This window comes from Pelophylax lessonae (assembly GCF_965119305.1).
Source record: "Pelophylax lessonae genome assembly, chromosome: 2".
In the NCBI taxonomy this organism is placed as follows: Eukaryota; Metazoa; Chordata; class Amphibia; order Anura; family Ranidae; genus Pelophylax; species Pelophylax lessonae.
The window spans coordinates 459772210-459799585 of NC_138769.1; the positions used below are offsets into that span (position 1 = coordinate 459772210).

At 43.2% G+C, this 27376-nt stretch overlaps 1 protein-coding gene across 2 annotated transcripts in view; it reads right to left on the reverse strand.

Moving 5' to 3' along the window:
- Positions 1-27376, reverse strand: part of OCA2 (OCA2 melanosomal transmembrane protein) — a 524044-nt gene that overhangs the window by 311472 nt on the left and 185196 nt on the right. The gene's annotated exons all lie outside the window — the stretch shown is intronic.

Here is a 27376-nt window from a genome sequence, read left to right on the forward strand (position 1 = left end):
AACTAATTCACTTTCCTTAAAAAGGACCTACACTTTAATATTTGAAGTGGAACTGTGGGCAGTCTGTAAGAAGGATTATTATTCTATTATAATGGAGGATTTAAATAAGGCACACAGTGTGCACAATGCCTTACAAAATACAGAGAAATACTATTGTTGCAATACAATTCAAGACAAGAGGGTTAGGAGGGCACTACTTGTGTGCCCTTACAAGCTAAATGGAAGGGCAAGTGATTCTCACAGACCACTAATGTGAGAGTGGCGTCAACTCACTAAGCTTTACAACATAAAATGTGGGTTACTCTCTAAATAATGCGGTAATTACCACTAAATCACACAAATATTGCATTCGGTATTTAATTGTAAATTCTTAACGAATTGAATCTTCACAACTGATTTACCGTATTTTATTTGTTGTTATTGAACTCAGTGAATTGACCTTAATGAGTTTTTAGAAAATGAAGCTTAGTTATTAATCAGAGGCAGGAAGGCCTTGGGTCCTAGAAAGCTGTACAGGTTGAGGTAAGGAATTTCATAATGGGAGAGGTTTTGGAGATGTCCTGGATATAAGCATGGGAGGCGATGAAGGAGCGGGTGGTCTTGTGCGGAGCAAAGAAAATGGTTTGAGTAATATTTTGAGATCAGGTTGGTGATGTAGCTGAGGGCAGAGTTGTGGATGGCATTGTAAGTTAATATTTTGACTTTTATTTGTTGGGTCATCAGAAGGCAGCAGAGGGATTGGGAGAGAGCCGTGGCATTACACAGCACTCTTATTTTCTTGATCCCCCTTTAACATAGGTACTACTTGTAGATCTTCTAGTCTAAGACTTATTTTCCAGCTTCCTTTACCAGGCCAAGCTGTCCAGAAAAAGTGATAGTTATTCATATAGTTAAAACCTATATACCACAGGGGGGGAGGTAAACAATTGTTGCAATAATAACCTAAAAAAGTGTTAGCTGGAATTGAGCTTTAATTTGTTAGTCATTTATGTGAAGTTCATCTAACACCAGCTTTTGCACAGGTTGACAATGCTGCTATTCTAGAACGGCTACACAGCTCATGCATCTGACAAACCTCAAACTGTGTGGTGGAGACTAGGGAAGTGGTATTGGACACAGCCGCCCTCATTCTCCCCAAAAATCAAAGCTCGGTAACAGAACAGATTAAAATCTCTCATCTGTGCTTAGCAGTGTAGAAGGACGGCACATGTACACTTCAAATGAGAGCAGAACATCTTAAACTTGAATTAGCTTGGGGTCTTCAAAAGGAACTTGGATGCAACTGTAAAATACATAGTCTGGTATGCAGCTTAGGAATACATATTTATGAGGCTAGGGTATGATACTATACTGACCTACAGCTGAACTCCACAAAGTTTAGTTCAATAATTTCCATAACCCCTACGGTAATAAAGTTCCCTTCCCTAATCCAAAAGGTTAGAAAGACACAGACCGCCCAGGACAGGGGTATTGAATTAACCACTTTACCACTAAGCCTAGTTTTGACACTTTTTGTTCACAAGTTTAAATCAGTATTTTTTTGCTAGAAAACTACTTAAAACCCCCAAACATTATATATATTTTTAGCAAAGACTCTGGAGAATAAAATGGCGGTCATTGCAATATATTTTGTCACGCGGTATTTGTGCAGTGGTCTTTCAAATGCCATTTTCTTTGGAAAAATTAAGAAAAATCAAATTTTTAGCCCATTTTATTTGTACATTGTGAAAGATTATGTCACGCCGAGTAAATAGATACCCAACATGTTATGGTTAAAATTTCGCACACCCGCGGAATGGCGACAAACTACGGTCAATAAAAATCTCCATAGGCGATGCTTTAAATTTTTTTAATGGTTACCAGTTTAGAGTTAGAGTGTAGCTCTTTTTTTTAAATTATTGCTGGCGATCGCGGCGATACCTCACATGTGTGGTTTGAACAGCGATTTCATTTGAGGCGCGACTTCCATATACGTTTTCTTTCGTGCGCGAGCCAACGGCGACGGGGGCGCTAAATTAATTTTTTTTCCCTATTTATTTTAATTTCAACACAGGTTTTTTTTTTTTTTTTTTTTAAATCGGATCACTTTTATTGCTGTCACAAGCAATGTAAACATCCCTTGTGACAGCAATATGCAGTGACAGGTACTCTTTATGGAGGGATAGAGGGTCTAAAAGACCGTATACCCCTCCACTACATTTCCATGTATTCAAAAAGGCGAAAACTGCATTTTTGAATACTGTCACTTTTTGAATCTGCTGCCTTTAGCAGCAGAGTAACCCAGACGTGACATCATGGACCCTGCCTCCGGGCTACGTCATCGGAGACCCGATCAAAGCCGCTTCCGGCTTTGATCAGGACTCCATCCAGCCAGCGGACGTGCTGGCTGGGTGCTCGGGTCTCCCGGTGGGACGGGAGACCCAGGCAAAGCCACGGAAGGCGGCGGGAGGGGGGGGGGGACGTCCCCTCCCGCTCACCAGGGTAACGATTGAGTGGCTCCCGAGCCGCATTGGTCTTACCGCCAGAAGGCCGACCGCTGGCTCTAAAAAACGGTACCAGGATGATGCCTTTAGCTAGAGGCATCACCCTGGTACAAGCACGCAAAGTCAGCCGACGTAGATCTACGTGGCTAGACGTTAAGTGGTTAAAGGATAGTTTCAGTGACCCCCCCCCCCCCCCCCCCCATGACAGCAGTATGAGAAGTCCCCCATACCAGCAGTCACTTCTTGAAATCAGCATGCTGTGCAGGGCTCTGCCCACGTGATTGTTTCATTCATGCACACAGCTCTGTGTATAATTGAACTACAAGCCAGACATCCTTTGCGGCCGTGGTAGTTCATGGGTTCTTCTGTACAGGCACAAAGATACACTGACAGATTTGCAGGAGACCTGCATGGCACCAGTGATCTGCGGATCGTTGATGCAATGCTTTACAGTCTCTCTCTCTCTCTCTCTCTCTATATATATATATATATATATATATATATATATATATATATATATATATATACACACACACACACATCACACACACATATATACCTGCAAAAAAATGTGTATAATTCTTTTAGCACCCCAACCCCCCCCCCCCCCCCCCCACACACACACCCGCCTCCATTTATAGTGTCCTCAGGCCCCCCATTTACTTGAAAAGACCCTTTTCACAGCACAGTCCACCCCTTTACATCACAACCCTCCCCAGTGCAACATTGTCCTCAGTCCTTCCCTTCACATCACAGTCTGCCCTTTACATCATGGCCCCCCTTCTACATCATTGTCCTCAGTTTTTACTATACAACTAATCTCCATCACCCCTTACACCACAGTATCCTTCCATACATCACAGACCTTCCTTCACATTACAGTACCGTTCATATAATTTTCACACAATATCACACAGGCCCCCTCACATCACAGCTCCCCCTCTCCCATTGCAGTTCTATTCACATCATATCAGAGCCACACCTCTCTTCAAATCCCAGTCCTTAGACATCACAGCTCCCCCTTCCCTTCCATCACATTCCCCCCTCCGCCCTAAAATCACAGTCCCTGTTGCAACCCTAGCCCCCACCTTACATGACAGTCCCCCTTGCAATCACAGCCCTCCAAAAATTTTACAATACAGTCCACCTTGCAATCACAGCAATTACAATCACCCTCTAAATTACAGTTTCCCTTGCTTTTTTACATCACAGTCCCTCTGGCATTCACAGCTCTCCTCCCTTACATCACAGTCAGACATTTAGAGGGTAAAACAGCCTTGTCAAATGCCCTATGAAACGTGCTCCACAGCAGATTGTCTAATGCTAAGGGCTAATGCTAGAATAAACTAGGGTTTCCAGCTTGGTCCCATACAGCCAGCTTTTGGGACACCACCTCTATTCCTTCAAGGGACTGATAATATTCTGGATTTGGACTGATACACCTTTACTACCACTCATACAGCTTGGACTTTTCAAGATCCACATGGATCGCTAAGTACACTTCCTTTGAGTGATGAATGGCTTTTGGTTTCTTTTTAAATCATACTTATGGCTCCCATACTACTGGGCAATGTTAAACCACATACCACAGGGTTGGAGCAGTTTCAAATGTTAATTACTTGCCAATTAAGGGAGGACAGCAGATGCCAGCTAATGTACCATAAAAGCACTATATGTGATAATAAAGGCATCCCTCCCTGGGAGTTTTCCAGTTGTAATATACGTATATATAAGCCACCAGTTCGCTCTCACTTCAAGCTGGATACATAAGGACTGATCCCACAAAGGATACCCTTATAATCTTCATAAGCTGCTAACCACATATAGTGGCCTATTGTATCGCCCTCAGGTTGCGTAGATCTTACATCACAGTCCAAGTAGTGTTGGTGACATGGGAGAGAGATTATCCACACGTGGTTTGTATCTTCATAAATATCCAGAAGGTCTCTTGATGGACTTTGTACAACACTCGATTCAAAATAACTCTGGAATATAACTTACCATAGAATCCCTTTCTAAGGAATTTTTTGCAACATTCAGCCAGGAACTAATAATACTTATCATCCTACAATCAGGAGACATTTTTACACTTTCATTGATTTTGCTGACACATTGGGGTATTCTATATATACAGTATGTGTTATAAATTATCCTCATTTTTTATTTTCTCCCATTTTTCTTTTGGGAGAGGAGGTTGTTTACACAACTTCCCTGCAGCCATCATGGTTGTGTGTATTTTTAATAATTTGCCAATTGTGTTTTTATGAGATTGATTGTGGGTTTTGTATTGTCTAGATAGTTGTGTTTAATAAAAAGTTGATTTTAACATTTCTATACATGTGCCAGGTCACTGGGTCCTGTAACACCTATCCATAGATACAACATATCGAGAGTATTATTTGAGGTTGAGCTCAGTCAGGGATTTATGTTTTTATTTTTCTCATTAGTATAAATTTGTGTTTTTTTCAATGACAGACTAATTGCCCCTTTTGCTGGACAGCTTCGAGGGTTGAAAAAAAAAAAAACATTTAACACAGGCAGGGGTGCTTATAATGTAAAACCATTATCCCAAAAGGAAACAACTCTTGCAGGAAGCTGCAAAAAAACAAAAACAAAAAAAAAAACCAAAACAGTTAGCCGCCGCAGCCAGGGGCAGACTGGCAACTTTCAGCCCAGGGGGCAAGTACAAACCAGAGGCCCATGGTACAGTGACTCAGCCCCTTCCACTCTCCCTCTTCCTGTCCTCCTCCTGACCCCCATTCCAAGCTGAAGCCTTGCTCCAGATACTCTCTACTTACCGGCTGAATCCGGGTTCCCGACCTGGCAAGCAGGTGGCAGTCAGGGGGGGGCTGGGACAGCTCGGTCAGGACTGGCCAGGCGAGAAGATTCTCCAGTGGGGCATGGAATCGGCCTCTGCTCAGACACAGTTTACACCATCCATGTGTGGGGGGGGGGGCCTGCGCTCTGCCCTTGTCTTCAACCCGCACTCAGTGGGTCAGTGGCAGGGACTTTTTAGTTCTCTTCACCAGGAATCCTTTAGTCATGTCTGTGGCAGAAGCAGTACAGCCTTTTTATGGGGCATCAGAGTGGCCTAGAGGGCAGTTGCCCCTCTGCCCCCTGGCCCAGTCCTCCCCTGGCCGCAGCACAGCTTTGTTAGTCAATTCCATCTTAATCTGCTAGTGCAGCTAACACTACCCTGTCCACAAGCTGACAAAGTTGCTGTCCACAGGTGGTTCCATCGCACCTCCACTGAGTGGGGCAACTCTAAGACACAGTGTTACTGGCTGGATCACCAGGGGAAAGCAGAGGATGGAAAAAAGGAATAGAAAATTCAAACGAATGCAGCCACCACATTAAGCATTCATACTAACTAGGGGCAGAAAGAGCGGCATGAAAATGTGGCTCATATTGCACAAGAGTTTTAGAGTTTATGGGCATTTGCTTTTACAAGGTTTTCTTTATGTTTTTTTCAAAACATACCCCTCTGCTCACTTTTTTTGTACGCTTAAAAATTAGCATTTTTCTGCCCAAAAGCGCCTCTCAAAAACAGTGCAGAAGGGTTTTTTTTTTTTTTCTGTCTTTAAACACTTCTCTGATAACATGCCTGTAAAATCCCCAAGGCTCCATGCACACTGGGCTTAAAAAAACTCCAGTTCACAGGACAGAAAAAGACGCTCATATAGAGCATTTTTTGTACATAGTTGAGATGAGTTTAGGAGAGCTTTGCCTTTTTTCTGCCAGAAAGCACCAATCAGGAACACAAACCAGAAGGGTTTTTTTTTTTCCTTCCTCTAAACGTTGAGCTCAAACTATGCCTGTAATGGTCCTAATGTTAATGGACACATAGGATAACATTGAGATGCTTCTACAGGCAGAGCACAAAACTCCTGAAGCAGTGATTTTTAGGGCAGTGTGCCTGGAGCCTAATGTGCATGGACATACAGTACAGGCCAGGGCCAAGACGGGGGGGGGGGGCAGGGGGGGTGGCTACCCTGGCCGCAATGGTTTATTGCAGGGACTTGGGCACCCTATCCCTAAGGGAAGGGGGGGGCGCAGTTTGGCATCTTTGCCCTGGGCCTTGTGCCGCCACTGGTACAGGCTAATCTAGAGCTGCTTCTACTGGCTGAAGAAAAATAAAAAACTCAAAACACCTGAACAAACAACATTTTATATGCCCAGTGTGCAGGGACCTTTATAAACTGCAGTAAACTCAATTTTTGTTTTTGAGTTTAACCACTTTACCACCGGAGGATTTTCCTGCTAAAAGACCAGGGGTTTTTTTGCGATTTTTTACTGCGTGACTTTAACGGACAATTGCGCGGTCGTGCGACGCTGTACCTAAACGAATTTCATGTCCTTTTTTTCCCACAAACAGAGCTTTCTTTTGGTGGTATTTGATCACCTGTGCGATTTTTTGATCACGCGCTATAAACAAAAAAAGAGCGTAATTTTTGCAAAAACAACATTTTTCACTTTTTTTTATATGAAATTCCCCCCAAAAAAAATGTAAAAATCAAAATTTTTTAACATTTTCGGCCAATTTGTTTTACGCTACCTATGTTTGGTAAAAAAAAAAAAAAAAAAATCGCAAAAAGCGTATTTTGATTGGTTTGCGCAAAAGTTATCGCGTTTACTAACAAAGGGAAAGATTTTTGTCATTTTTGGTGTCTTTTTTTTTAACGAGTAATGGCGGCGATCTGCGATTTTTTTGCGGTACTGCAACATTGCGGCGGACAGATCGGACCCTTGACTGACATTTTTGACACTTTTGGGGGTACCAGCGACATTACTGCAGTAATCAGTGCTATATATATGCACTGTTACTGCAAAAATGACACTGGCAGGGAAGGGGTTAACAGTATTGGACAGGGAGGGGTTAAGTGTGTCCTAGGGGCGTGATTCTAACTGTGCAGGGACAGGTCTACTAGTGTAAAAACAAAGGTCAACAGTTCTACATAGTAGACTGTCTGATCTTCACTTTTACAGAGGGAGAACTGACAGGCGGCTTGTTTACATAAGCCGCTCTGTCTTTCTCCCGCTGTACCGGCGATCGTAGTGGGACCGGCGGACATCGGGTCCGCTAGTCACACTCCCGCACTCCTCCGTGAACGCGCCTCAGCGCGCGCGCGCCCGCCCGCTATTGGCTCTAGAAGGAGTGACAGGCGAGCGACGTAGACCTACGTCACTCTGCCTGGCCGGGGCCGACTGCCGCAGTAAATATACTGTGCGCAGTCGGCAAGTGGTTAAAAACACGTCAAAATTTACAGCGTACCTCTAATTTTTTTTGAGAAAAAAATAAAACATTCCCCTCTGGGTAATCTATGTACATTATAAGGATTAAAACAGCCTTTCTTGCAGATTCCTACCTTTTGTTATTCTGAAGAAATCAGTGTTTGTTCCTCTGTGCTGAGTCTAATGGGTGTGATTTCATATTTAGCAATCAGCTGTGCAGCTGCCGAGCACTAATGAGGAAATCTGCTGGGCCTGTATCCCTTTAGACGTGTTCCTATTGGGAGTATCTCGCCAAAAAGGACATTTTTGTTGCAGGGGATGCCAGAAATCTCGCTTGTATCTTAGTGCAGACTTCTGGGGAAAAAGATGGGCCAATCACACAAGCAGGAAATTATGTTTCTGGGGTGTGGTCAATACACGTTCTTTGTACAGAACACCTCCAGGTAGCCATATTGCATTTTCAGAAAATTACAGTGGCTGCAGATTGAAAAGGAAAGGTAATTTTTAATAACATTCAATTACAATATGATTTGTGTCGCAATTGTATACGCTACGTTTTATTTTTATTTTTTTTATTTGCTGCTTTTTCTCCCCACAAAAGTGGAGTTACCCTTTAAAGTCTTCCTAACACAGTGAACATTATTCATAAAACTTTTAAATAGCAGTAGATCAAACCCAAATTTAAACCAAAACAATTTGATTTGTTGACTTTGCGGCTCAAAAAAATAAAAAAGATATTCCAGATTTGTATTACATCATGAAAAAAACTCACAACATAAAAAAAGAACTCCGAAACGTCTAGGTTCTGAAATGTGTTTTTCTGACCAATAATGGACAGCCTGGCATGAAGAAAAAGACATCAGATACCCATTGTGGTTTCTACTACCTCATCAACCCCATCAGTGGCAGCTGGTCATATGAGGTGCAGGGGTGCCGCCCCCCCCTATCCATGCGTCTGGCCCCCTAATCTACATGCGGGCGCTAGTTAAATGGGCTTTTTTTTTTTTTTTTAGTTGTGATTAGAGCCAGAGGCTCTCACAGGCTAAAAAAAAGGGTGGGATCGGGACGCAGAGCAGTGCGCTCCGAGCCCACCCAGTTGTGTGACAATAGCGAATGAATATTCGCTATTATCAGACTGATTCTCCTCCCAGCCAATCAGGAAATGGGTCCGGAGACCGTTTCCCGATTGGCCGAAAGGAGAAGCCATCCTATTGGTCACAGAGAAGGAGATGCAGGGGAAGCCACCACTATCGGGTGAAGCCCCCGAGTGAAGCTGCCGCTACTGCCTGCCACACCAATCACTGCAAACCCACCTCTGCCATTTCCAGCACTGGAGGAGAGCAAATCACACTGACACCTTCCGACCCATCGACTGCCTCATACAACTACTCTACTCAGAGGTACTGGGAGCACTGAGAGCAGGAAGAGGAGGGAACAGACACTGCATGACTCTCCTATATACACCCCTCTACTGTATACACCCCTCCTCTGTATACATCCTCCTCTATACACCTGTATCCCGAAAGGTGGGGGGGTTGTCGGTCAGCGTTCGTCTACCAAACCCCCCCCCCCCCCAAAATATTGAGCACCGGCCGCCACCGAACCCCATTATACAGCCGCGATGCAAACTCACTGTAAAACCCAAAATCAGATATTTGTCACAATACAACCTCCTGCCTAGAACAGTCCCAAAATTCTCACAAAAATAAGCATGTATTTTACAGGTTTCATTCTAAGGACTAACTAGATTTAGCTTGTTTGTGCAAAAGGATGTTCTAAACAAATCTAGAATTGCATATCTCGGATATGTAACCCTAAAGTATCCTTTATGGTTTTACAGAATATATAAAACAATTTTCATTACTCCCAGCCCTTGAAAAGCTGGTTCCAAAGGCAGAAGCTTTTTTTAACCTTAATGCTGCCACCAGGGTTGGCCCAAGAAATTGTGCTGCCTGGATGCAAGAATTAAATGCTACCCCCCCCCCCCCAACGCCCACCAAAAGGCCCCCACGTCCATTATTTTAAATAAATAAAACATTTAGAAAAAATTATATATACTGTTATCTTCCTACATAACTCCCCACCAGACCGGTCTACCAAACACCCACTGTCTGTGTCACTCCTGTGTCTGCCGCGGCCTCCGACCTAGAAGATTCAGCCTGCCCTGCATGAGATGGAGTGCGCTGAATGTCTGATGTCATTGCGCACACCACAATCACGTGAGGAATGTTCCTCAGAGAAAATTGTCCGCCTCATACTTATCAGTTTTCACTACAGGAGGCAGTATGAGATGGGGAAATGCCATCCATAACGCGCCGCAAATTAATGACACACAAAACTGCTGGGAAAAAAAATCTTGGGAGTCAATTTCCTGCCCCTCTCCAAGTGCTGCCTGGGTCCAATCGACCCAATGGGACCCATGGTAGGGCCACCCTGGGTGCCACCCTGTCTTGCTTGCAGATCCAAGCCCTGGTCCCAAGAGAGTGATTCTGTCCCCACACAGGCTTTTTTTTTTACCTTTCCTAGCATGCTGTTCTACTTCCCCAGCCAGCTGGGATTTGTAGTCCATAAAAGTCCAACTGAGTATAGAATGTGGGTCTTTGGACTACATGTCCCAAGATGCTTTGCTCCATTCTTAGTTCGCATTCACCCTAACTGCAAAATGTGATTACAGAGTCCAGGCTGGGCACTAGGAGGAACAGCCTCACTGTAGCAGTATTGCATAGTGTCTCCTAAATATGCAAGCAATATTAGCCAGCTCCTAGCCACATACAGTCAGTAAAAAAAAAAAAACCTTCTGCAGGCAGCTTCTTCCTAGCCCCCCTTTATACTTACCTGAGTCCGATCTCAAACCAATAATGTACATGACAGCAGAGGCTCTTTCTCTTCTCATTGGCTCAGGCACAGAAGTAGGAGTTATTGGCTCCTGCTCCTGTCAGTCACAGCCAGTGAGGAGGGAGCTGGGGGAGCAGGACGGAGCCACACACTGAGCTAATAATTGACCAGAAGCCATTTAACATACAAGTATATTTTGGGTGCCAAGAAGAAAGTCTATGCAAACATGGACAAATCTACAAACTCCATATGGATTGTGTGTCTGCTAGGAACAGAACGCAGACTTGCATTGTAACATTTCATAGCACCAAGCCACCATGCTGACCACAAACTGGCAGAGGTGACTAAAACGATCAGTTTTTATTTATTCTTGCAAAACCTTTATCCCAAAAAAAAAAAAAAAAAGTTTTCCTGTTACCAATTCTAAAATATGAGCTGAAGTTTGGCTTCAAAAGCTGCTGTCTGCTGTACCTCCTATTCTTATTCATCCAGAGTGGTCTCTCACCAATACTGGAGGTAGGTTACTGGCCAGATCACCAGGTAAAGACAGAGGGGAAAAAGCCAACGAAAACAAAAAACAGATGCAGCCACCACATCTAGTCAGTGGTAATGATTGGTAAGATGCAATATATTACAGTTTTTGGATTTGGGTATAATTTCGCTTTATGGTGTTTATAATGACACATTTTAATTACATGTAGCATCCTACAGGTAGGTGCTAGGTAAAATCGTAGTAGGCCTTGTCTGCCTAACAGCAGGGCCATGTTTCTTTTTTTCAGGTAGGTTGTCATGACTCCCAAGTGTGTCTTCTGAGGAGGGGAGTCTCCCCACTGGATCTAAAGGAGGCCCCTGATAGGGCAGTGGAGGAAACCCAATCAGTGATACATTCAGGTTTGTATCTACCCCAGCAGGCAGATTCTGCCGCAGAGGATTCTGGGGAAGCATACATGTCTGAAGGGGGCGCATGGCTCGGCGTCTTTGGCAGGAGCAGAGTCCCAGGAGGGAAGAGACCGGCTATCTCTCCTCCTGTCTGAGGAAGTGGATGTCTCGGGGTGTCGCCTGAAAATCCAGAGAGAGTGCTGAGTTGAGCTGAGGGGATCCGGTGTGCCGCGAACCAGCGGAGAGTGAGAGGGGTCTAGTCCCAGGAAAGCCTACATAGGTCGTGAGTACTGAGGATTGCCCCTTGGGGTCTGCCTGAAGTGTTAGAGGAGACCACTCCGGAGGAGGTTCGGGGATCCAGTGTCAGCTAGCTGTAAAGGGGGTACCTAGGTTGAGGACCCTGAAGTAGCAAAGGGGGTACATAGTCAGTAGACCCTGAAGAGCTAAAAGTGTAAAGGGGGTGCCTGCAGATTGGGCCCTGAATTGTACAGAGTATCAGTTGAGAGTTGCAGCCATACGGGAATTCACCACAAGCTACCTCTAGCTGGTGCCAGGCTGGAGGGGGTAGTCAGTGACTTTGCAGTGCAGCAGTTCTATGCTCCATAGTCCTGAGTCTTCTGGACCTAGAGTCGAGGATTCAGCACTTCAAGTTACAGTGTGTTCTAAGCGTCAGTGAGCATCGGCTGGCGTCAAGGAAGCGTTGACAGACATTTTTCTGGATAAAGTCCCAAGTTGTACCTAGTTGAGCCTAAAGGAGTATCCCACTCTTTCCCTTCTCCCATCCCCTTATCTACAATAAAACCACAAAACAAAGATGCCGGCGTTGTCAATGTCTCAGTTCTCACACCCAGGGTCGCAGCTCACATGGGCTAGAGAGGTAACCGGTAACAAATGGCAGACCCACATCAGGCCAGAGGCCTGGAAACCTTGCTACATACACATATATTGCTGAACAAACTATGCATAAGTGTTCCCTGCTTATCATTGATCAAATAGATTCACGAATGATCATCGAACAATAACCGCTGGGTGTGGGCTAAAGTTGGTGGAACAAATCACTGAATGTATAGTACTATAATATACCAGCCTGATGCTTGGTGTGCAGGGCTTGCAACAGTATATCTAGCAAAGAAGATCTTGGGAGCAGCAAGGTAAATTGACAGACCAGGATTTCTAAATGTTCACTTACATGTAATGTCAGGTAATAAAGTCAACAAGAGTATTTTATTCCAATAACAAAATATAAAAACAGAAAGGTAAAATTTTAATTTGAAATGCGCATCCATCATTAGAAAAAAGAAAAAGCTATATTACATTTTACCACGTCGATGTACAATGTTAGATTAAAATTTCCATTTGTGATATTACAGTGTGAAAATAAATTACAGCAAGCAAGAGCCCTATGCAAAGTATAATAAAACATGTTTTATAGGTTAAGATATGCCTGTATGCATTCTCGAGAGAATTAAAACATTTTTTAATTATGGAACATACACATTTCGTTTTCTAAAAACTAAAAAATGAATTCAAAATTAATGCAAAACATTAAGTTGCCCTCTAGTGTATAAAAAAAATATAACACTCACTACTACGCAGAAAAACACATTTTGTCACCGTCTATTGCTTGTGAAAACAAATTGAAATCCCGTCCATCATAAAGAATCAGATTAAAGCACAGAAACTACACACTGTCTGAAATAAAATCGGTTCACAAATTGCTTGATTTAAAATTCAACTGAATATTAAATTCATGTATTATCACTAGTTTAAAGTATCTCATCTTTCAAAAAGAAGAGATAATGACAGTTGGAAACCAGCAGATAAGTGAGGTTATTTAGATTTATGGCACTCTCCACAATCAACCTGGGCACACAGCCCAAATGGCAGAATTAAAGCCCAATTTAAGTCACTGAAATAGACATTGTACTAAACCTACATTTTCATAGTCTTACCTTCACTTTGTTGCATTTTGCATTTGAACACACTGCTTCTCAAATGCTTACATTTGACTGAAAAGCAAATGTGTCTCAATAGGACCTGCTGCGTCTAAAGAAACACAATACAAAGCAGGTCAATTGCAGGACAGTCATCCATACTGCCCCATAAAAGTAAATGTAAATCTTCTGGCTTGTGTGTGATGTGTGCTTCAAACTGACACAAACCAAGAGAAACCATGGCCATCGTCACAATCCCTAATATGACTGTGCAATCCCACAGTTACCAGAGTAAGCTGGCCATAGATGGTTCAAATCTCAGCCAGTTCAGCAGGGACTGACGGACATTCTTACTATGTATGGGCAAAAAGGATTATTTTAGTGGGCCGTGCTAATCCACATACCTAACTAAATATGCTCAATCGCAGTGTGAATAGTTACTAGAATCATATATCATGTGTCTAACATGTTTATATAACATAAGTATCATCAATTTATCAATTTATAGATGTGCAATCTAAAAAAAAAAAAAAAAAAAGAATATTAAAGTGGAATACAAATTCCTGCAGCTCCATGAAGACGCCACATGACGAAACACGTAGGGAGAGGCAAGGACACTGACGTCACCACACAAGCTGGATTGTACTCACAGTCTGCAGAGAGACCGGAGACGAGCTTACTATTACCATACCCTAGTGTATACCCTAGTGACAGAAAAAAACTTGTGGCATGTGAGTATCTATTTTGTTTTTAAATAAAAGCCTGTTTTTACTATTTACACAATGGGAGCTTTCTTCATTTTCTTTCTTTCTTCAATTCCCTGGTACGGAGCGCTGTGGTTCAATAAGGGGAGAGCGGATAGGAGCCTAATTGGACTGGAGACTGTGTTCGCTGGATATTCAGTGACATTTGTGCTGATTTAAAATTTGAACAGCATGGTGTTCTGGTAAGTTATATTTAATGAGAGCGGTAATGGATCCACTTTGAGGTACTGCACTCCGGGTGGACACGTTTTTTGGATATCACGTGTTTAAGGATATCACACACGTTGGGAAAAGAAGAATTTTTTAAACTAATTTTCTGCTCGAACTTATATATATATATATATATATATATATATTATATATAAATATTTTTACATTGTGGTGACACATAAGAGAGGTTTTTTCAGTGTCACTTTGTGACTTTTTTTTGGGGCTTTTATAGAGTTTGGCTCACTTTGCATCAGTCAGTTTTTTTTTTTTGCACTTAGCACTTTTATGAATTGATGATACTTATGTTGTTGTATCAACATATTAGGCACGATATAGGATTCAAATAACTATTCATACTGGGATTGAGCATATTTAGTTAGGGATGTGGATCAGCCCAGGCCACTAAAATAATCATTTTTTCTTTTAAATTGGTCACCAATTAATTAAGGGCAGCAGCGATCTATATTAGTAAGACTCTTTATCTGTGGCACTGTTACCCTAATAAAAAGCATGTATGGGCAAGACTGATGGTACCCAAGTTGACCGACCAATTCACTTGAGTAAAACCAGCTTGTCAGATTTTTCATGCAATTATTCCAAGAGGCACAGCCCCATCAATAATAATTCTCCCATCAACAAAGTCAGCGAGCAAGAAAAAGGGGAAATCACACCATCTAAAGCCGGCTTTAGGAACAAAACCAGGACTGGTCTAACACAACCCCTTGTGATCAAGGGTGTGGCTGTTACTAAATTTGCCAGCACAAAGCATTGGAAGGAGAGACCGATCAACTGCAATATTTACATATTTATTTAAAGTTATGTATCACAAGTATTAAATATTATGTGGTAGTTACCCCAATTCGACTGCAAAAGTAGAAACACACTTGAAAGGATAAACTCACCTTTCTGAACAGATTACCCGTTATGTTATACCCATATTTAGGGTGCAACATGTTCAGCATCAACCCCCCTGTAGTAGCAAGCTGGGGATCTTTTCCCCATACTTGCTGCCACAATTCAAAGAGAATGTGACCATGCGGGGCTATGCTCGCATGGCTGGGTCATTGATTCACAGATCCCTGTGAATCAATGAACTACAAGTACAGACAGCCTTTGTTGCTGTCAACTACTACTATGGCACTATTGAGAACTGTGGTAGTTAATTAATTATTCCTGTCAGTGTAAAACTGCCTGTCTGTACAATATACGGGGCTGACAGCTCACACTGAGTGTCTGTAGAAGACCTGCATGACATAAGCGATAGCCTGATCGCTGGTGCAATGCTTTCCAGGCTCCTAAACAGAAAATAGTAAATTCACTTTTTTAACCTGCCAAAAAATGTGCGTTTATTAGTTTTTTGTTAAAAAGTGAACTTCTCCTTTAAAAGGCAGAAATAAACCAGTGTTGGGGGCGTGGCCTCGGCATGAACGTGTGAGGACACACCAGCTTGGAGCTCCTGGCTTGCGGCCCCTTAACAGCATTATCTTTTAGTGATCAGAAGACTAATTACCTTCCTCCGCTCCACATATAAAGAGGAAACCAGCGCAGTCCTACTCGGGTCTCTCGGTTTGCATAGAACCATATCTGGTGGCCACAAAACACATTGCATCCACATCGGATTTATCCAAGATGGTGCTGGCACCAGCCATGGGTGCTAATAAAAGGGCCCCACTTGGCTGTATGACTGAATGATCCAGCCAGCCCTACTCAAGACCTGCCTCCTTTCTCCCCACCCAGCAATCTCTCCCCTTGCCTGCCTCGCTTACTGTCACCCTCTGCACTTGGCAGCCCATATGGAGAGGATGCGGCTCATTGCAAAGGACTCCAGCCATGCTAAGGGAACTTCCTGGTACTCGCTCCACTGGGCCCTGCTATGCTCAGGAGGACAAAGTTTAGACAGCAGCATCTTCCACACTGGTCACAGTGAGTACCGACTTGGCTCTTTCATCCCCTCAGGTGCTTTTTCAGGGACACTTGTCAGAGCATTCCCTATGGGTCTTATTACAAAAGATGCCCACTAGGGATGATCTCAATGCATTGGCTTCTCGCATCGAATCTGCTCTAAGAGGGGAACTGCAAGGACTTAAACATGAGGTGGCGGACATTACTGCACGGGTGTCCTCTGTAGAGACCGACACAACAGTCCTACATCATAAAGTCTCCTCCTTGCAGTCAGACCACACTGCCATCACAGACCAAATCACTCAATTGCAGTTGCTCACTGACGATTTGGAGAATCATAACCGCAGACGCAACATCAGAATCCGAGGCCACCTCACAGGCAGACCTCCAAAACACGGTTTCTGCCATATTCAACACATACCTGGAGTGCCCTGAAGACACAGCCATTGCCATAGACAGGGTCCATAGGACTTTAGGCCCCAGAGTGGTCACACCAGACAGACAGACTGAGGGATGTTTTATGCTGCCTACACAGTTACACCACAAAGGAAGACATCCTACAACACGCATGGCGTAAGGGAATGGCGGATTAGGACAGTACCAAAATTATTTTGCTACCTGACATATCATGGCGGTCTCTCCAGATGCGCCGCTGCATAAAATCGCTTTTGGAGAAATGAGTGGAACTGGGCATTACCTACAAATGGAGTCTTTTTTAATCTGATTGCCCATGAAAGCAACCGATCCTAATCATTACGCCACCCATCTGAGCCACCGGACTTCTTCAACTCTTTGGCCATGCATCCTATCCAGCTACCCAATTGGCTTGCGTTTATGTTATGCAAAGTGCAGCAGAGCCCAGCTCCCACAAGCAGACAGCAGAGATCTCGTAGGAATCAACGTTCTCAACGGAGAATGCGGCAGACCCCCAGGGATCATGAACTGTAGTAGTTCCATACGGAACTCTGCCAGCGGTGGATACATCATTTTACTGACCGCCACTTACTGTGTCCCAGGCTCCAAATGGAGTAGACTTTTCATGTCAAAGACCAGAAGTCACGATAATTTCTACTCACACCTCATGGGTCACTCTAGACCTCATAAGTTTTCTCCTATTATTGATAGCAACCCTGTTTGCCTTTACTTCTGGCTATATTGCAGGAGACCATTCATCTACTTGCAAACCCAGCACGTGGTGAGATCGATCCAGCAGCCACTTTTTTTTTTTCATCCGGACCTATTATGAGGGCTGATGGGTTCTCACATTGGTGGCAGGTCCGGTCATGAACGCTTCCCATCCCATTAGCCTGGTGTCTGATTGCCCATATTTTTTGTTGCTTACTCTGTTGGCATTGCCTCTGATCGCTGCAGCAGACGCACTCCACTCTATATCCCCTAAATTGCCATTTGTGGTAATGGATGTTCACAACACTCCCTAGCTTTCAGTTCACCTTCCCCTGGAATAGAAAAAATTTATATAGGTTGTGTCTTGCTCGAGATTTAGAGCCCCATTTAGCCATGTTATGGCCACTACATGGTGGCCTCTTCTCCCATGACCCTTCACAGAGACAAAGTAATCCTTCTGTCTAGAGGGTTCCAATTAAAGGGAGTGCTTCTGCTGCAACTGAAAGATACATGGGTTTAACTATGATTTCATGACCCCTAGTTTTAGGACCATGGTCAAATACTGGGCTGCACCCTATCTCAGTGTTCAACCTTCTGGGAGACTTCATGGTCAGTTGTGGGTTTTGTTTTTGCTTTCACCCTCTGTCACCTAATTGTCCTGTTATTTACCCTAGGATACCGATAGTGGATTTTGCTCACAAGATTTTTTATCCCCTTGAACTAGACGTGTATTCCTCTTGCCAAAGATCTCCCTTGGCAATTCTTGGATCTCTGCACGGACAATAAGGGCACATTTGTTTTCCTAAAGGCAAGATCCAATCACAGACCTTCACCTTGGCAAATTTAGATTTACCTAATATAGCACAACTTTCAGCCTTGGAGAGGTTCCTGGGAAAATTATGGATATGGGGGGTGTCATGGCACTCTCTGGTATCCTGAGGTGGTACAGGGAGGATGGGTGAATAGGAGGAGGGGGTGTATGACTGCGAAGAGGGGGAATCCAGTTAGTGATGAAGGGGGGCTATGTTCAGCGGCAGCCGACTGGAGCGTGGAGAGGCTCTGAGAGGTAAAAGACAGGCGAGAGCGGCGCCAGCTGGGTATAGCATAAGTTTATTTAGCACTGTTAAAAATGGTAACTCACTCTGAAGTTGGGTGAGACAGGAACGATAAGTCTGATGGGGTCATCCATCTTTTTCTCCCAGGAAGGTGGCGTGGAAGGAGGTGGTTAGCTGCCGATGGTATAGCCGAGCTGCTGTGTGGCAACAGCAACGACAAGCAGCCACACAGCAGCTCGACTATACCATCGGCACCTAACCACCTCCTTCCACGCCACCTTCCTGGGAGAAAAAGATGAATGACCCCATCAGACTTATCGTTCCTGTCTCACCCAACCTCAGAGTGAGTTACCATTTTTAACAGTGCTAAATAAACTTATGCTATACCCAGCTGGCGCCGCTCTCTCCTGGGAAAATTAGAGGCCTTCGCTGAAGGAACACTGGTTCTAGAGGGTGATTTTAATCTCACCATTACCCTCGACTGGAATTCCTCCACTGACTCCTCAGCGTTGACCTGAAGTTCACAGAGCAAATAAAGACTTAAACTCTACCCACATCAAAATTGTCGATATCGGATGCCTTCTACACCCACAGGAAAAGGACTACACCTTCTTTTCATCAACCCATGGTTCCTATTCTAGGATCAATCTTTTCCTTGAAAAACAAAATTCGGTGTAAACCAAAAAAGAACTGCGCAAACAGAGTGATATTTGACAATAAATAAATGTGAAAATTAGGGAATTTCTTCCTCTAGCGAGCAGCAATAAAAACGTGAAAACGCAATATGTGATAAAGATAGGGATTATTGCGCTCAGCAGTAAACTCACAATAAAGTGCTAATGCATAAACAGTGTTATGTTTCACATATATCACATAAATAAATGAACCAATGTGAATTCATAGGTGAATATAAATAGCAGTAAATAGGTGAATATATCAATACATATCAATAAACAAAGTCCTTGAAAGTGCTCGGTGCAAACTACTTGTCTCAGCAGCAAATTGGACTTAATATAAAGTGCCTTCACCAATCACCATGCACCCAGTGCTCGGATAAAATACTTCTTACCAGAAGAAGTTGACCCCTTGGTTATAGGGGGTCATGACCAGCATGTGTCTCCACAAGAGCTCCAGATTATCCTAATACTGTCTTCACATCCAGTGTGTAATAAGCCAGAAGTATAAAGGTAGCTCCGGGACTCCGGACAACATGTTATAGGAAATAAGACTCCAATAGTGTAATATTGCCAGGTATGCAGATTTAATTAAAAGGTAATGCGCTTACTACATAGCGGTAAGTAGAACGCCACAAAATTAAAGATCGTTCGGCTACTTCTGGTGGATGGGATGCCGCTTCCGGTCCGCGCTCCACCCCACCGGAACTCTACGGTCTCACGCTCCCGACGCACGTTTCGTCAGGTGTGCTGACGTCATCAGGGGATCGTTTTGTGGCGTTCTACTTACCGCTATGTAGTAAGTGCATTACCTTTTAATTAAATCTGCATACCTGGCAATATTACACTATTGGAGTCTTCTTATTTCCTATAACATGTTGTCCGGAGTCCCGGAGCTACCTTTATACTTCTGGCTTATTACACACTGGATGTGAAGACAGTATTAGGATAATCTGGAGCTCTTGTGGAGACACATGCTGGTCATGACCCCCTATAACCAAGGGGTCAACTTCTTCTGGTAAGAAGTATTTTATCCGAGCACTGGGTGCATGGTGATTGGTGAAGGCACTTTATATTAAGTCCAATTTGCTGCTGAGACAAGTAGTTTGCACCGAGCACTTTCAAGGACTTTGTTTATTGATATGTATTGATATATTCACCTATTTACTGCTATTTATATTCACCTATGAATTCACATTGGTTCATTTATTTATGTGATATATGTGAGACATAACACTGTTTATGCATTAGCACTTTGTGAGTTTACTGCTGAGCGCAATAATCCCTATCTTTATCAATCTTTTCCTTGTCAAACATTCTACCATTCCAATGGTTTCCAGAGCCGACATCCATCACATTGCCCTTTCAGACCATGCTCCAATTTATATGGTAATGGCATTATCACACCCGACAGCTAGATAATTATGCTGGCGTCTGAAGAGACACTATTACAAGACCCTGCAATAAAGGCTGACATTCTACGGGAACTTCACCTATTCTTTGAAAACTAGGACTCAGTGCCCAATCCCCTTTCACTCTGGGCAGCACATAAGTGCTACACTAGGGGAATTCTCATCAAACACGGCCACAGAGTTCAACAGGAAAGGAAAAAAATGTTATATGGAGTTGTTAAACAAGCTGCATAAACTTGATAAATGAAATAGGACCCAACTTGACCGCACGACAGTAGCTGAACTCACTCACATTTGAGAACAGATAAAGAGCATTTCTTATTTCATGCCAAAAACCAACTTACAAAAGCCTGCAGATCGTTTTATGAATACGAGGACAAATGTAGCCGCTCACTAGCCAACACTCTTCGCTCTAAACGAAACCTATCATATATTCCAGCCCCTTCTATCCCTTTGGGTTCCATGGTATACTCATCCTCAGAGTTTGCAGAGGTTTTTCACTCCTTTTACCCTAAACTGTATAATCTAAACTCCGCTTCCCCCGCCGCGCCTGATGAGGACAAGACCGCTGCGATAGATGTCTATCTTAGAGAGGTTGACTTGTCCTCTCTTACAGAAGAGATTAATTCATTGTCCTGTCCTATTTCCCCTGAGGAATTTGCTATGGCATTAGCCAGTTCTCCTATGGGCAAGGCTCCAGGCCCAGATGGATTCACGGTGCCCTACTATAAGACTTACAATGAGTATCTGATGTCCAGCTTCACATCAGCGTTCAATGCGATTTTCTTGAGCGCCGAGCCGTGCCCCCTGACCATCATGCCAGTATCCCTAAACCTGGCAGAGATCGGCTGCAATGTGCTAGTTACAGGCCCATATAAACTGTGACCTTAAGTTTTTCACCAAGATTCTGGATGAAAGATTGAACACTATTCTGCATAGTATCTCACGATCAATTGGGCTTTATCCAAACTAGGGAGGCCCAAGACAATACAATCTGGACCATAAATGTAATAGCCAAGGCTAAACGTAATAACATACCACTAATCCTCCTGTTCACGGATGCTGAAAAGGCTTTTGATTGGGTGGATTGGTCCTTCCTACATGAGACCCTATGACACATTGGCATGCCTGACACTTTCCTGAACTGGGTGACTGCTCTCTTTTCCTCTCCCATGACTATGGCCAGAGTGAATGGCTTTGTTTCCAAACCCTTTGTCAGTGGTATTGGCACTAGACAGGGATGCCCCGTCTCCACACCTTTTCGTGTTGTCTTTGGAACCCTTGTTACAACATGTCCAGAATAACCAAAATATCAAAGGTTTGGAAACAAGCAAATACCACCATAAGGTCGCAGCATATGCTGATGATCTGCTTTTCTATATTTCTAACCCAACCATTTCCTTAACCATCTTACTTTTGGAACTTGGCTCCTATGGAAACCTATCGAACTTCAAAATTAACCAGCAAAAATCAGAGGCTCTTAAAATGAACCTCACTTCACAGGCTCCCATTAATTTATCGCATAAATTTCTCTTTCAATGGGCCTCGCACGCCATTCAATACTTGGGAACTAAAATCCCATCTAACCCCCAGAGTATCTTTAAATTAAGTTTTCACCCGTTATCCACCTTAGAATCGGATTTAGAGAAATGGAAACCTTTAGCCATCTCCTGATTCAGTAGGTGCAAGGTCTATAAAATTAACATTATGCCATGACTCATATCTCCTGCAGGCTCTACCCATTAAAATACCTCAAAGATATTTTCGGATGATCCGATTGGCCTTCGTTAAATACCTTTGGCATAGGAAATCATCTTGCCTACAGAGGACCCTCCTGCAGAGACCCAAGATAAAAGGAGAAATGGGCCTCCCAGATCCTTCCCTATACTTCACTGTGGTACACGACTAGAGTGATTGATGCAGGCACTCCTCCCATAAGCTTTGGGTATCTCTGGAAAAGGACTTAAAACCATTTCCTTTAGGTGGCATCCCCTGGACAGGCATTCACCTACCTCGTCTTCATCAATCCCATCCCCTAATAGAACCAATGTTATTAGAACTTAAAAGGCATCTTTCCCTTGCCAATGTCGCCTATTCTAGGCCACCCAGATTTCGCCCCCGGCTACTGAAACAAGGTCTTTCAAACCCGACCAGACTCTATATTACCCGAGCATCTACATTTCTACGCCCCTCAGGCTGGGCCCAACTTTCAGATCTTTATGGATCCATCTCCAGTTCAGCATTGGGTAGATGGAAACTATTACAGTTGTCTTATTTTCTACATTCCCTCCAGGCCCCTGCACTCTTTACTAGACATCTCACAGCATTTGAAGACCCCTGCCTCGGCGAAGGCCCCATTTGTAAACTACTCTCTTCCTCATATCGTATCCTGGTTGACTTATTTTCCCAGCAGGAGCTTCCATATTTATCCAAATGGGAAAGGGACCTAAACACCACATTTACAGACGACCAAAAGTGCCGCATACTCTTCTTTGCTCACAAATCTTGATTGTGTAGTAAATACCAAGAGACTACATATAAAATTCTGTCAAGGTGGTACCGGACTCCTCCTGTTTTAGCGTCTATGTTCCCTGGACACAGCTTCTCTTGTAGGAGATGCAGAACCCCGGTCAGTACAATATTTCATATCATTTGGGACTGCCCAAATATCCAGCCTTTTTGGAGACAAGTTCTGCAGATTGTCAACAAAATAACAGACTCTCCCTTTTTGACAATCCTGCGGCAGTGCTTCTAAACTTAACCCCTATGCCCAATAAAAAATACTGTAAGTCATTACTAAAATATTTACTGAATGCCGCTAGGGCCTGCATCCATAGTATGTGGAAAAGTCAATCTCCACCTACAATTTCTCAATGGTTCTCTAGGGTAAAGGACATATAACACATGGAGCACTTGATTGCTGCTCTTATTAATAAAAGTGAGGAGCACAATGCACGATGGCTTCACTGGGACAGGTTTTAGTTTTCAGATGACTACTTATCCTTATCCTAATCTACTAACATTTACTGCACTGGATGCGATTTGAGGTCCTATTGCTCCCACTATGGATCCGTACCCCTTCCATCCGCTCCAACATTTTTTTTTTCTCTCGCCCCTTCCTGAAACATTTTTTTTCTTATCTTTTCGCATCTTCCCTTTTTGCTCAAACACCCTATGATGCTTCCATTCCCTCTTTCAAAACATTATTTTCTAAAAAAATTAAAACGTTTTAGGTATGCGTTAACATCGTGGGTATGATCACTTGAAGGCCATGTGCTCATATCCCGCTTCTTGTGCTCCTGAAATTGTCTTGTTTTATTACTAGCCACTATCTCAAGAAGTATGTTCATAGGATTCAATGAGGCTCCATACCGTTTATCTCATTGGTAGCTCTAATTGGGAACCAGATTTGTATGATGCTAGTTTTTTTTTCCTATGCAGCACGTTTTTCTGTCATGCTGATGTTGGTTTTTCATTACCTATGTATATGCATTCATATTATTTTGTCATGTTGTGTTAATTTGTTGCATACTTTTAAATAAAGGATTTAAAAAAAAATGTTTTAAAAATAAACGGGTATTGAAAAAAAGAGGGAAAGGCAGGCTATTTATGACAGACTGTCTCTTCTGTTCTGTTTCTCCTGTTTTATTATTAATAATAAATGTACATTAGGAAAAATCAAGATAGTTGGACTTCAGACCTTGAAGATGATGAGGTGAAGAGGAAATCGCAAACTTTGAGGGAGACTGCAGCCACTGAATCAATGGAGAAGGTATGCAAGGTAAGCATGCCATAATGTGCAAATATGCTACACATACAGTACTAGCACATTATGGCAAAAGCTCCTGAGAACACCCCATTTTTTAAAGTGGAACTCAAGTTCCACTGTTACATACTGTGAGTAGGCAGACTTTATAGAGTAGAAGAGACATGCAATGTCCTTTTTGCAATAAATTACACCTACCTGCCTGCTCACAGCAATCCCCAGAATGTAAACTGAGCAGTACATGTGCAGTTCAGCTTACAGCAGCTGTCCTAATTTCTATGTGCCAGAACGACTATCGCCTGCACACACACAGGAGTGCTTGTCACTCCACACCAGCCAATAAAGATGGCCGAAACACACACAGGAGAAGATGCTGGGGGCCGACAAGGTGCCACTACTGGAAGGGCACCACTTTAAAAAGGTTTATTTCAGCTTTATTTTTACCTAGAATTTGCTTATGATCTTACTTAAAAGATCTGTACAGTTCATTGCTGGAGACATGGAGATCTATACCAGTCACATCCAGGAAATAAGAAAATAGAACAGGTGTTGTCCTTGGCAATCAGACAGCATTCCTTTCCAGGGCCCGTGTGGCCCCATTTAACCCACTCTATCAACAACTACCATCCCTGACTACTGCACTCTATACATGATGTAAGCTTAGAAAGTGTTATTTTTCCTTTTTATGTTAAGAAAAGCAAATGTAAATATAGGATTTTATTTTTTTTATATACTTTGTCCAGGGGTTTATGTGCATCTGTGAGTGTCACTTCTGGAACAGTAAAAAGCATTATTTTGTAGATACAAGGACTGCAACATAGGGTCAGGTTCTGTTTAACTAGTGCCCTTTCAGTAACTCCCACTCTTACTGCACAGTAGAACTTGTTTACGATTTCTATCAGAGAAGACATGTAATCAGCAATAAAGGTCTGCACATCACTATTATCTACACTATTAAGCAACCAACAATAGATTATTTTTTTAGGGTGCCTAAACCTCTCCACAGTGTATCAGTCTGTTAGTACAATCATTTTAAATAGAGTAAGCACATCACCTACCACAAATGCTGTTCATTAAAGTTGTCAGGCTTATAATGTACATACATAATATGGTAAAGGTAGTCCCTATAGTGTTGAATCACACCAACAAAAATGCATGCATATCTATGTACAGTGGGCAACACCTAAAACAGTTCAGAAATACTGTACATATAGGAGTTCAGTACCCAGAATAGAGCAATGAAAAGGATAGCTGAGCCAGACTCTGGTGAAAAGAGGAGGAGCTCAATATAGCACTACCCCCGTAGGGACTGCTGAGTATAGATCTATCTTGGGTCTCCCTCTGATTATCCTGTTGCCAGATACTGGGTATTTTCACACACTGCCTGGTGCACACATGCTCTTTTACTCGTCGTCGCCAATGAACAGTCTAGGGGATTTGTTTTTAGTTTTTTATTTGTAGAACATGGATAGGAGAAGGGATTAGTGGGATACTCCAAATTCAACTATATACAGGCGAGGACAACTCTCACTTGGCCTCAAACTGAATAGCAGATCTTCTGCTGAACCATACAGCACTTGCATGGGAAGATTAAGTCCCTTGCTTGTGTTAGCAGCAGACTCCGTGAACTCTGTATCTTCAGGATACTATCAAGTAGCCCCCCTTTAGCTTATACCCAGCCCACTGACTTTCTAGCACCAAGAGGGGGATTTTAACAGCAACAGTCTCTAGTTTCCCCTTGGAAAGTCTGTACTCACAAGGCCCTGATTGCAGGTCACCTTTCCCCGTGATACCAGATGAGATCCATGAACATCCTCCCTCAGTCAGCCCTCAAAGGAGTCCCTAGGTTTCAGCATCTCTGTTTCTTGCTCTCAGGTCGATCACCTGAGGCCGCATGGCAGCTTGCCTGGGGAGAGGCAGCAGCCCCCTCCCCACCTGGACCTGGCTCTTTAGCCGAAGACCAGGAGCCACATGTGCACCTCAGATATAAATACATACAGTCACCCAGCATGCACTGGTGCACCTCCCATGCCTATTGGCCAGGGCTGTACAGATATCCCCTGCTCTCATCTTCGTGGCTTCCTCCCACTGTCCAATACACTGTATCATTATTGGATCAGTGTGAAACATCAAGGCAGGATGAGCAGCATCAGAACACACTTGGTAGGTTCTAACCAACAAATCACAGATCTCTGTTAGACAGCTCCTAGATTTACCTGACTGTCTCCCTGTTATGCAGAGAAACCAAAAACGATATACACCTAAACTAGCACCTATCTAAGAGGATTCTACATCAAGAAAGGATGGACAGAGGGTCCCACTGCAATTGAGCAGTTTTCATTTCCTGGATATAGGCTTTAACCACTTCAATATTGGGTTTTCTTCTTCACTGGTGGGCACTGATGGGGATGCACTGATAACCAGGGCACTCATGATCAGTGGCCTGATTATCAGTGTTAACAACGATCTGACAGGCTTGCCAGTTAATGGCTCTCCTTTCCTCCCACAGACACAGTGTGGGAGGAAAGGACTGCCGATAACCGGCCAGTGTGTTTACATGTGATTAGCTGCGATTGTGCACAGCTAATCACATAGTAAAGGGCCGCTGTGATTGGCCCTTAACCCTAAACTATGATCAGCTGTGTCCGAAGTCACAAAGCGTGCTGGATTGGGGATGGAGGCACGCAGGGGTGGGATTCTGGGAGGACTACTATTGACGCTCTCCCAGAACTGGGCAACCGTGCTGTAGCCATCTTTTAGCAATAGCGTGGTTTTCAAATGGTTAAAGCCTAAAAAGTTAAGTTAAAATTTTAGATTTAAGAAAAAAAAAAAAAATTTTTTCTATAAAGGTTTGATTATTTCTTCATAATTACATTATCCACTAGGCAGACAGAAAGAAGTATTAACAGTCACTCATTACAGCCGTCTGTTAAAATGTGTCAGTTACATTACAGTTCCAATCAAGTGAAGTATTTATAGGCAGAAAAGTATAATCCATAAAAAAAGTTATTTTGCATTAGTTCTCTTTTAATGCTTTTTCTCCCCTTTTCACCTGGTGATCTGACCAGTAGTACAGTTCTTGACCTGGGGTGACAGTGCTTCCTC